Source organism: Anoplophora glabripennis, unplaced genomic scaffold (assembly GCF_000390285.2).
Source record: "Anoplophora glabripennis isolate ALB-LARVAE unplaced genomic scaffold, Agla_2.0 scaffold45, whole genome shotgun sequence".
Taxonomy (NCBI): Eukaryota; Metazoa; Arthropoda; class Insecta; order Coleoptera; family Cerambycidae; genus Anoplophora; species Anoplophora glabripennis.
The window spans coordinates 1,298,198-1,310,969 of record NW_019416437.1 but is presented as its reverse complement, the minus strand read 5'-3'; the positions used below and the strand labels follow the sequence as shown (position 1 = coordinate 1,310,969).

General features: G+C 31.5%; 1 protein-coding gene across 3 annotated transcripts in view; it reads right to left on the bottom strand.

The window, feature by feature from the left end:
* The window catches only part of LOC108917110 (acetylcholine receptor subunit alpha-like), a 238,116-nt gene that overhangs the window by 44,475 nt on the left and 180,869 nt on the right, over window positions 1-12,772 (bottom strand). The window lies entirely within an intron of this gene.

Genomic DNA, 12,772 nt, shown 5'->3' with positions numbered 1-12,772 from the left:
GTTCTTCCTTGGGTTCCACATTGAGCAGTCTACTTAGTTTTAGAGTCTCGGGTTAATTTAATAACAGATAAAGTCATTTCAAATTTTGCTATGGATCGCGCATTCCCTGAATCTCGGTACGCTGTCGCATGTCAATAAATTAATTAATAATGTTGTTCGAGCCCGTTGTGTAGTTATTTTGTTTGTTTTGTTTTTATTGTTATTAAAACCCTCCCTGGAAGTTTTGGTGTTTCTTTCTTGTTCTTCCAACTTAAGTGTCACCCTATACAACCAACCACTGGATTACCTTGTACATGGGCGACATACGGTAAGTGTCTGGATTCATTCTCTGAACGTACAACATTTCTAAGTTCCCACGTATTAATTAAAGTGTAATGATAATTATAAACTCCCTTTCGAGAATTAAATAACGAGCGTTCAAATAAAAACGTGGTCGAAGTTGGCTCTGACACATTGGACGTAGGGAGTAGCTTATAGCGACCAACTTAACCTCAAGCTCAACGACTTCATGAAGTTCTTGCTGACAAGTTAAACGATAGGAGAACAAACGCAAATCTTTTTATAACACTGTGTGACAGAAGTTCTTGGCGCATTTTCCATTATTTGTTGGACATTTTCTTTTAATTCTTCAGTCCGCTTTTTAGGTCGGCCGCTTCCTTCTTTTCTTGTTACACTGCCCGTTCTGAACTGCACTTTGAAAAATTTTGTACTCAACAACGCCGGGAAATTGATTTTGAAATTCTATGAAACATTCCTCAATAGAATACTTCCATATTCCATCAATCTTGCGTCCATTTCTAAAGTAGGACTCTATGATAAACACTTTTTGTTCTTGAGAAAACACCATTTTAAACGCTTTTTAAACCGAAAATATTCAAATTGATAGCGGCGATATAGCGCTTTGACAGATGACGTTTAAGTTCATTTGCTTTACGCTACGCCCTACGTCCAAATTTTCAGAACCAACTTGACCACGTTTTTATTTGAACGCTCGTTAGTAGACTCTTTTACAAGTTAATATCGTTATGATACTGGTCATAACGGTAGATAGAGATAAATGAAGAAATAACCCCTCAGGTTACACAAATTTCAAAAGAGCATATTTGTTCCAGTCACTCTTTTTGATTTCAGGAATCTCCCAATATGCTATGTCTCCTTTTTATTAAAAAGAAATCTGTATATCTTCCCCATCCCCTGACTAGCTATTTTACTGAATTTTATTAAATCGCCAAAATGTTTTTCTTATTTTCCACCGAAAAAAATTCATTCCAACTTATTATTTAATTGCAGCCTGTGCAGCATTTATCGGTAAAAAAAACTAATTTTTTTAAGGCCATAAAAGAAAGTGAATAAACTGTGAGGACCAACGCAAGAACTTGACATGAACCAGTTTAAACTTATCTTTACAACTAAAGTGTCGATAGCAGTTCATTTTCTTTACCATTCGGTCCCATCTATCTTATTTTTTCTTTTGTCGCTGCAGCCAAGTTCTAAACATCGGCGCGTTATATATATTTTGTAAAAAAATTTCTACAACTTCGTAATAGAAAAATAGCCAACACGAACATGGTATCATTTTGCTAAAGTTCCATTTGATCGTTTAAACTTTATTAAAACTTTAGGTGTTCATTTCAAATTATTAAATTTTATATATCTCATATGGATGCTTGGGCTGAATGTAATGAAAATATAACATGTTTAAGAATTTCGCTTTTATATTTTAGAGGGGTAATTTTATACATAAAAATAAGAGAGAAACTTTATATGTACATACATTTTCTAATTGTAAATAAATTGTTGTTTTATGTTACTATATTCAGTGAATTGTATCTCAGTAGATGGTTATACAAAAGTTGACTTTTGTATAAACATTTTCATCAAGGTGTAGATTTTATAAATTTGTGTATCTAACTAAAAATATGTTATTCTGAGTTGATACATAATGTTTACCATTTCACTAAAACCGAGACAAAAGCAACTCAACAACACTGTCACATCTCACAAGTTAATGTTCCGAAAACATTAGTTTTCTTAAAAAAAATAATTGGTGTGGATCAATTTCTTGACTCAACGTTTTGGCGTATGTAACTATTTATATAAATATTTTAATAATTTAATTTCTTTTTTCATAGCATAAATAAAAAGATATAAAAAAAATGTCAGAAAAAAACTATATCTTTTTACTAATATTGCATCTTAATTATTATTACGATCTTTATAAGAAGCTTTCCATAATTTGGCAGGTTTCATAAATAACAGTAAACTAGCATTTTCCTCATTAAACTCAACCCCGATTATCCGTTTTTCAATATACTGTACGACCCCTAATTTTTTAGGCAAGTTTTTGCCAGTCGTTATGTTCAGGAACATGTTTTAAGGGCTTGTTTTGCTCCTTTAGTCAGTTGGGTTTTACTGGTTGTTAGAAGGAGAATTAACTGAATTGATTTTGGTCCTTCAAAGCCTAAGAGTTTTGGACTTAATCATTACCTCAAATTCAAATTCTGTTTATACGACATTTCGTATTCTAATAATAGAACATTATTTTTGCTTGAATGTCGATGTATAGTTAATAGTAATAAAACAGTTAGTAATAGTAGAAGAATATTTACATTTGTATAATTTGGTTTTATAAATTACATAATAAAGTAGTCACCGAAAGCAAAATTGAATGAATCGTATTAAATCTCTGTGTCTCTATTAGTAAATAAATACGTTCCAATTTTATTAAATATGTTAAATAACGATATATTGCAAAAATGGCACATGATTTTATTTTATGGTAATATCTGAAAAGGTGGCAAACATCGCATTATGGAAATTGTTCTGGCGTCTAATTTTATTCCAAAAAAAATGTTGTTTTCATTTTATTCGGGAAGTGAATTATTTTCGAGTTAATATTTTTTAAATTGAAAATAAGTTTGCCCCACACTTCAATAAATTGAGAGAAGTCTAATAGTACTGATTTCATATAAAAAATATGTTATAAATACGACTTCGAATATAGTGTGATTATGAAAATGCGAACAAATCTATTGGCTTAGAAATATTCATTTTAATGAAAAGTTTGAAACTGCTACGTCAATTATATTTTGAACTTTCGATGATTACACTGTATTAATGTACCTACTTAATATTTTAAGATTTTTCTTATGAAACAAATAGTTTTGGATACAGTGCTGATTTAAAAAGTAATAACTCGAAAACGGCTTGTTCTCTAAAGATCTTTTAGAAGATCCTTTTTCTTCAAAACAAAGGTAATCAAATGCATCGATTGAATTTCCAAAACACTCACGCTACTGAGTGTTTCACAATTTTGGAGTTTTTAGTACCGCTGACATAATTATATATGACCTACAGAGATATTTGCGTACAGTAATAGTTTTCAAAACCTTAAACATGTATCTCAAAAATTAAAGTTTAGGCCGTGGATTCATATAGCTGACAAATGTTTTACCGGTTTATTTTACTTTCAACAATAGTACCAAGAAAGAATATTAAAGAATCAACAATTTTTTTTCTCTCGTGCCAAGGATGTGTTAAAAATATCAGCAGAGCTTTTATAATACCGTAACAGGTTATGGAAGTAATTTTTATTATGTTTCGTTTTCTTTAAGGGAGAACTTTTTATGCGTTTTCTTTTTCAATGAATTTGTAGCAGGCTTTTACGGGAGAGAATGTACGCAAGTACGAAGCACTGTTCAGTCTTTCCGATCTCAATAATTGAAGAACCAAGAGGTTGGCAGTATGTACCAGGTTCGGTCGCTAACGAAGCAACTTGACATTGAAATATTTGAAAAACTTGTTCCCATATTTATTTAGCTATATCCATATACAGGTCTGGTCGAACTAAACGTGGAGGTGGTAGAAATGTATACGACCAGTCGAAGAATGCGCGCGCGGGCAAACGGCATATAACACAGCCGCACTGGGAGACTGAGCAATAAATCTCAGTTGTTGACAAGTGGTTGACAAATTGCCTAGCAGTACAGTGCAGCAATGCGGAATTTAGTGCGAATGGGAGAAATAAGAGGGATATTTTGTTGACTAATATTATTACAGCATGGCATTTTAGAGAGCTTTTCAAACGGAGCAAATCGAAATTTCAATGAATATAATAAAATTGTTTGAGGACATAAATAATCAAAATATGTTGTTGGCAAATGAAAATATAATATAAATTTTCTACACGCTATATACAAATTATTATTATTTTTTACCTTTATCAGAAAACTTTTGTGGGGGCGCCTGTGCAACTCATTAAATTTTATTGCTAGGTGTTTTATACATGCTCAACTGACTTCGGAAAGACTATACCAGTCATACAAGTTTTCTCCAGGACATAGGACAGTTTACAAACTGACAATACATTCAGAATAAGGAAAAGAAGCATATTTTTACTTACTTATGTTTATCATTACATTTCCTGAACTTTACACGCCTTGAAGAAACCGCGTACGATACTATAAACATAATCACCCCCACAGAATGCCTTTGTGAAACTATTAACACATGAATTAATCACAAATAATGAGTATTTCAACAAAATCCTCGACAAAATAGGAAAGGCACTTTACGATATTTACATGGGTGCTCATGTTTTCCATGGTCATTGACTGCGAAAAATGAAAGTATAGTTTACATTGATTTTCTTGTTCTAGCATTGTAAAAGTGCGATTCTTTGTTTATAAAGCGCCAGCCTTAAGAAAGTTTCCTCTTTAGTATTGAAAATTTAGTAATTTCTAATATTATATTACAACATATCTTATCTACGTGCTAAAGTTTTATTCCCTGTGGAAAATTTAGTCACCTGCAGCATATTTCGCTGGTATGTACTTTGTTTTCCCATCGCTACTAGATAGCTAAGAACTTTCTGAATGACAAACTAGAAATTTTATTAACCTGGCCAACTAACACTAACACTATGTAGTTTATTCATGACGAACTCTTCTGCTTTCACTCTGGAAGTTTCGCAGCACAGTTAATGCAAATCGTTGGATATGTATAAGAAATTTTCAGTCAGTAGTAAATATTAAATCAAGATGAACTATTTTTACATAGCCATTTTGAGTTAACGAAGAACTATTTAATGTTTAGATGACTTCGAATGTAGCACTCTTTTGGTCTAATGAGAAACCGAATATACTAAGAAAAAGTTGGAAAGGTTTAATACCCTGGAAAGGTGGAGCTTAGTATGTTTACAGATGGCTCCAAAATGACCAGAGGGACGGATGCAGGAATATATGGAGTGAGACCCAGATGGAGTGCAAGCTACAGTCTGGGGGGTTCGCTACCGTATTCCAAGCAGAAATTTTCGCGATAATGGCGTGTCTGGCAGAGAATGTACGTAGAGGTTATAAACGTAAACTCATATATATATTCTCTGATAGTCAAGCTGCAATTAAAGCTTTGGGCGCACACAAGATAAGTTCAAAACTGGTGTGGGATTGTTTACAAATGCTGACTGAACTGGCCACCAACAATACAGTCAGACTGTGTTGGGTGCCAGGGCACAAAGGCATTTGTGGAAATGAGAAAGCGGATGAACTTGCTAGGAAGGGATCCGAAACAGAGTTCATTGGCCCGGAGCCCTTCTGTGGCACATCTCCCAGTGTGGTCAGGCGGGCTCTGGGCAAATGGACTGAGACAGAACACAGGAAATACTGGACTTCAAGGGCAGGACATAGCCATTCTAAGGAGCTCATGGAGTATCCTTCAAAGGAAAGAGCGAACGATTTACTGAGCTCGAACAGAATCCGGCTCAGGAGAGTGATAGGACTCACAACGGGACACTGTCACTTTAGGAAACATCTACATAAGCTAAAACTTGTTGGAAGAAGAAGAAGAAAAAGTTTCAGGACCGGTCGAGATGGAATTGGAAACCCGAAATGCAAACGAGCATACTCGGCGCGTGCTGCAATCACATTATTATTATTCTTGTAAAATAAACGGATAACTTCAAATTTTTCGTTCTCACTAAACATTATTTGTTTGTTAAAATAGTTTGTTATAGGAAATAAATTAATGATGATAAATAAACTTCTATCAAAGTCGTTTGTTTGTTCCGCGTGCCTCGTTTATAGCCATTGCGATCCGTCAGACATAAATTTCCCTCCTGTTTTTTCAAAAATAGCTTTAAACTGAAATATGTCGAAAAGTCCTGAATCAAACAGTAACATATAATATATTTTTGAAAAGAGAAAAATTTTACGAAGCTAAGTATGCAATAATATATAGTGTTCCATTTAAAAAATATGTTGGCTTTAATTTAGTGATTTCCACTATTCAATTGTTTTTCCTAATACTGTATTATAAATCTTCATAAAAAAGCTAAAACCTTCGTATTAAAAACTTTTTTGTAATTTCAATAATAAACTCACAATAAGTTGTCAGATTATAGTGAATAACCATGTACATTATTTGTATTTTACAAGTATTGATACATGAAATCATTTAATTTCCTTTTTAGTTATAAATAGGTATATGGTAAGGTAGTTAAATAGGAGTGTTCAATTCATCCAAAGACCGAGTTATACCAGAATAGAGTTTCAGTCAAAGCCTCCAAAATACTCAAAAACTGTTTAGGTACTTTAAAGGGCTTTGAGTTTCTAGGTCATTATATTCATTTTCCTTGTTTTTATTTTTATATGCGACAAATTTTAAAATGTACATTAAAATTTTATAAAAATAGACATTTTTCAATAATCTTTTAAATAGAAAATTGTCACTTTTGGCAATATAAATACTAGCAACTCTCAAATTTTACATTTAATTTCCAGTAACGTATCATTATAATTTATATGTATAGAGCTTATTATAGAATTTCAAATTTCTGCATTAAAATAACAGCAATATTTCTTCATTTCGCCCACAGCTTTGAGAAAATAAAAGAGTATTGTACAAAGTATCGAAATTTAAGGAGGCCCCAAAGCGCAAGTAGAAACGAAAGTCGTCGGAATTAGAGATGGATTTAATAAACACAAGATTTATCCAATTGTCGATTGTGCGGAGAAATGTAACATGGGTAACTGTAGTCGCTGATGGAAGTTTAATGCGTTGTTTTATAATTTAATCCGGGTTCATTAAATTTAACAGATGCACCCACAATGGCAGTCGAATCTACGCTTAATACAACTTAGTTTTAGCCCGCTCCATTGTCGAACATAAAGCATAGTTTTGGTTGGAATTATAAACGTAATGGACACTTATAGTCGGTTAATTTAAATTAGTGATGCGGTAATGTAAAGGATTCGGCAAACTCACTCTTCAACCGCTGTTCAAACCCGAGCTCAGCCCGTTCAGAAGTATAATCCGCTTCATGTTGATAGACAGGAGTGTACTGATAATAATTCTCTAATCCACCAGATATACATTCAAATATAATTTATCAAACACAAATTAATATGTCTACTTCATTTACCTGCCAGAATGTTAGAATTTACACGAATTATCGGAAAATTGTGCTGGTATAAGTAGAGGGGTCATTCTACATATCGAAATATAAAAAATGTTGAGATAAATATAAATAACATGCGCTATAAGGAAGCTATGACAAACATAGATGGCGAAAATGAATTTTTGTTTTATATTCCTCGAACCACTTTAGGTACACAAATTGCTCTGAATAAATCCAAGATACCATATATATTAAAATTTTTACTTAATTGAGCAATTCTGCCACACTGAAACGGAAAAAAATTTTTGTCACAAATTCTATTTTGTTCTCAAAAATTGAATTTGATCAAATAGGAAATGGTTTTTTGTTTTTTTTATCTACCTTCCATAGTACTTGCATATACAGGGTGAGTGGGGATATTCTCACTTAAATCCAGGAATGGATTCAACACGTTAAAATAATTAAAAACTCAAATGTTGTGATTCGATTTTCATTTGTTTTCAAGTTATAGCCTATTTACAAAAGGAGACTCAAAAACAAAGCTTTATTATTTTATTCCTTTATTAATTTATACATATTACATAAATAATTTATATTTATTAATTTTTTTTATATTTATATTTTTACATTTATATATTCATTTATGTATTTACACGTAGAAGTTTCTAACGCCTCGGACAAACCCGTGTAAGTTAAGTCTAAGTTACTAAAATTATCGAAGAAAATGTAACAAAACTCGTGATAGATTATTTGTTAATTCTCGGAACGGATAGGTCAACTAAGTTAATAATAATTACTGAAAAGTTAAGGGTTTTCAAGTAGGTTTAGCGCCGCCATAAAGTCGTTGAGAAACCGGTACCTCTTGTCACCGGGAGTAATAAATTTGCTAAGCTCGACCATCGCAGTCCTTCGGAGAAGGCCCATGAAATTTAGCAATGATTTTGAACAAGCAGACTTAAATCGTCTGGGCCATCTGGTATCGACTAATTGCGTCGGTTCAGCCCATGGTGAAGGGAAAAATCGATATTTCTAATAACGCGCGAAATACAGTCGAAAAGACGTAGGAATTCCAAGATATTTAAATAAGTTGTTAGAATGTTGTCAGGAAAATAATAATAGATCAAATAGTTGGTTTTTAGGCGGATTTTCCAAGCTATAAGAATAGATTAAATGAGATTGACTAATCCGTCCCGTGCTGCTATACGGAGTCACTAGAGGAATGTGTAGGGTTACTTGTAAGTTTAGTCTCAAAATTATCCATACAGTTGTAAATTCAGTCAATTAGGTATTAACATGATATAGTTGAGCCATTTCAATATTTAGTGATCCCGCCAATATAAAAACGGAAACTTCTGTACCCAAGAAATAGGCGTGTCGAAGCGAGGTGTCGCATTCAGGAGAGATCTCCAAAAAAAGGGAGTTTCTCCTTGGGTTCCACACTGGGCAGTTTTCTTAATTTTAGAGTCTCTGGTTAATTTAATAATGAATAAAGTCTTTCCAAATTTTACTATAAATTCGAATCCGTTGTGTCTTCGTTATTTTGTTTGTTTTGTTTTATTGTTATTAAAAACCTTCCTCGAGGTTTTGGTGTGTTCTTGCTTTTCCAAATTAAGTGTCCACCAAGTGAAAATAGAACACCCTGTACAACCAAACCAACACCGGGATTATACTCTTCGTGAGCGACGTACGGTAAGTGTTTAAAATTCATTCTCTTAACGTACAACATTTCTAAGTTCCCACGTATTAATTAAACTCCCTTTCGAGAAGTAAATGGTAAACTCTTTTGCAGGTTAATATTGTTATGATATTGATCATAACGGTAGATTGATAAATAAAAAAATAACACAGGTTATAAAAATATAAAAATTTCAACTTCATAAAAAGATAGTTGCCCTCTGATGCATCTCTTAAAAATCTCATGCCTTCATTCGGTTCCAAGCCTTTCGATTTTTTTTATGTTTGTAATCATCAGTTAATTTCTTTAGCAATGTAATCAGTTTGTCATATTTCAAAACATTTCGGAGAGATATTTGAGGGAGCGGACTCTTCAAAGATATTAAGATAACCTACAAGGAACTTAGTAAAATGAATCCAAATTATTTTAACTTTAAAGATACGTATATGAAAATGAAAGTCAAAGTAGCAGCTCAACCGCTTAGTTTTTCAGTTGCGGCGTGCATTGAAACTTGGGTTGCTAGACCAGTGCTTAAGCCTTCAAAAATGGTAAAAAGTGAAAAAAAAATATAGTAGGATGAAACCCATTGGAAAAGGAAGACAATATAACAGAAATGAAAAGAAAAATAATTTACGGGCGATCTGAGGTCGGGAAGGGGAAGGGGGTGAGTTTTTAAGGGTAAAAAACGGTTTATCTTCATTTTCGGAAAAACTACAAGTCTTATGGAAAAAAGTTAAATGGCAAAGTTGTAGGTAATATGTTTACAACTTTTGTATTTACACTTTTTTCACATAACCTCAAAATTTATGTGAAAAATTCAAATAACCAAGTTTTTGGTTTTTTATTTTTATCTTTTACAAACAATTTTTTTTTTCACGAAATTTGGTGAAAACTTACCTATTTATGTCCCAAACACGCTGTAATTTTTTTGATTTGAAATATTTATTTTTTCACCTTATTTTTACTTAATATCGAAAAAGCACCCTAATTTTCAATCGAAAATTCTCACGTCAAAATATCTGCTTTTTTAAAAACGTCGGTGGGCTTTTTCTTCGTTGAAATCTCTACTTTCTGATGGTGTAAAAAAAAATATACATTACTATGGTAAGTTTTCTCAGGAAATGCAAAGAAACGAAAGAAGATTCTACAACTTTCTCAAAATATTGTAGATGTCTTATTAAATATTAACTTTATTAACTTATTTGGTTGTTAATTATAATAGTATATTTCGACTTGTAATTTTTTTGTTTATCAATGTAACATGGAATCTTACGTTTTTCGAGTAATTAAAGTGTAAATTTTAATAAATAGCTCAAAATTGTACATAATGATTAGAAAAAAATTTTCGGATTCTAGTTCGTTTCTTTGCATTTCCTGAGAAAACTTACCATAGTAATGTATATATTTTTTTACACCATCAGAAAGTAGAGATTTCAACGAAGAAAAAGCCCACCGACGTTTTTAAAAAAGCAGATATTTTGACGTGAGAATTTTCGATTGAAAATTAGGGTGCTTTTTCGATATTAAGTAAAAATAAGGTGAAAAAATAAATATTTCAAATCAAAAAAATTACAGCGTGTTTGGGACATAAATAGGTAAGTTTTCACCAAATTTCGTGAAAAAAAAATTTTTTTGTAAAAGATAAAAATAAAAAACCAAAAACTTGTTTATTTGAATTTTTCACATAAATTTTGAGGTTATGTGAAAAAAGTGTAATGACAAAAGTTGTAGATCTTTTTATTACCTACAACTTTGTCATTTAACTTTTTTCCATAAGACTTGTAGTTTTTCTGGAAATCAAGGGAAACCGTTTTTACCCTTAAAACTCACCCCCTACACCCTTCCCGACCTCAGATCGCCCGTAAATTATTTTTCCTTCCATTTCTGTTATATTCTCTTTCTTTTCCAATGGGTTTCATCCTACTATAATTTTTTTAGTTTCAAAAATTATCGACCCTCGTCTATGCCTCCAAAGATTTGGCCTCAGAAGCTGCACAGTTTTGTCATTTAATTGATAGGCTTTTTGATTCATTAAACAGTTCTAGTCTCATTTCCGATGATAGCAAAACATATCGTTGTGCGTTAACTGAAGAATCATATCATCTTAATTTTTGGTCAGAGATTTTACAACAAATAAGGGTTGGTAATTAATTGACATAAATAATGGACAAAACGTTACCAACCAATATTCTTTTATTAAAGGTTGGCAGATAACTATTAAATCAGTTATATTTTTGTGGAATCAGTTGAAAAATATTGATGGTTTTAATTTTCTTTGTTTGAGAACTTTAAATCAAGATCCTATGAAAATTTGTTTGGAATTATTCGACAACATGGTATTTGCAATAATAATCTTACATGTCATCAGTTTATAGCTGCTTTAAAAACAACTGTATTAAATAATTTAAGTTCTCCAAATAAATTAAATTCTAATTGCTTAGATGACAATTGCACTCCCCTTGCAGATGTAAAGACATTGTTATTTTGTAATATTGTTAAGAAAAATGATGAAAATATTTCTCAAAATTTACTAAATATAGATGACCAAGAACAGACAGACAGTGAACCTAATGAAATAGATTTTACAAATATTGAAGAAAATCAAGCTTCTGCTTATGTTGCTGGATACATTTTAAACAAAACAGACGGACACTAATTTATTGGAAATAAAATTTAAAAATTTATATAAACAGGATTTAAATATTGATCTGTCTTGTTCACAACATGTTGACATGAAAGAAGTAATAATTGATAAAGCCATAAGATTAGTCATTTATAAATATATAAAAGAAAAAAAATTAAAAGAAAATTATCTTCTGGTTTAAAGCCATTTAATTTATATATTACTTATTATTTCTATTTGTTTTTCACACATCCATCTGTGATCATCTCGTCCAATGGGAGTAACCTCAAATCTGCGATAAAATGGACTGAATGTACCTGGATGCTTTTAATGCTTTATTAGATGTTTATAGTATATTCAGAATTTTATTTATTTTCGCATCGTGTTTACTATTGAATACTTATTTATTTTTTATGTGTATTTATTTTGATAAAGTACACTGAATGTATCTCGAAGCTTTAATGTTTTGTTAAATTATTATATTTAGAATTGTATTTATTTTGGATCATGTTGTTACTCTTGAATATTTATTTATTTTGAATGAATATTAATTTTGAGTATAAGAAAAATAAAACCATTTATTTCTCTGCTTCAGTATTCAGTTTTTTACTTATAAATAAATTATGAGAATTATTGTTTTGTTTTTAGTTGAAATAAATGTTTTTGTTGTGCAGAATTTGTGTATTTGTTTAATTTTTGCATTTTAAATAAAAACTTTGTAATACAATGTTTTTCTTTTTCATACACGTGTACATATCATCCCTATTATAAGAAGTATAAAAAATACTTGCCACGTTCAGCCAGACGCAGCGCTATGGTAGCGCTCGTAGCGCTAGCATAGCCTTGTGTTCACAATTTTCTGCTAACAGGTTGCGCTATACCTAGCGGTCGCCATGTTTTGTAGCTTAATTAATTTTCGCTATTGTGAGAGGAGAGAGCGCTAGGTGTCAAATTTAAGCAGTTTTTAAAGTGTTTAAGTAAGAAAGTTAGGTTAGAAATACAAATGATTCATTTTGTTGTGCTAGAAAAATGGATAAAATTCCCTTAAAATTTAACATTGGAGACAAAGAATTTACTTGTG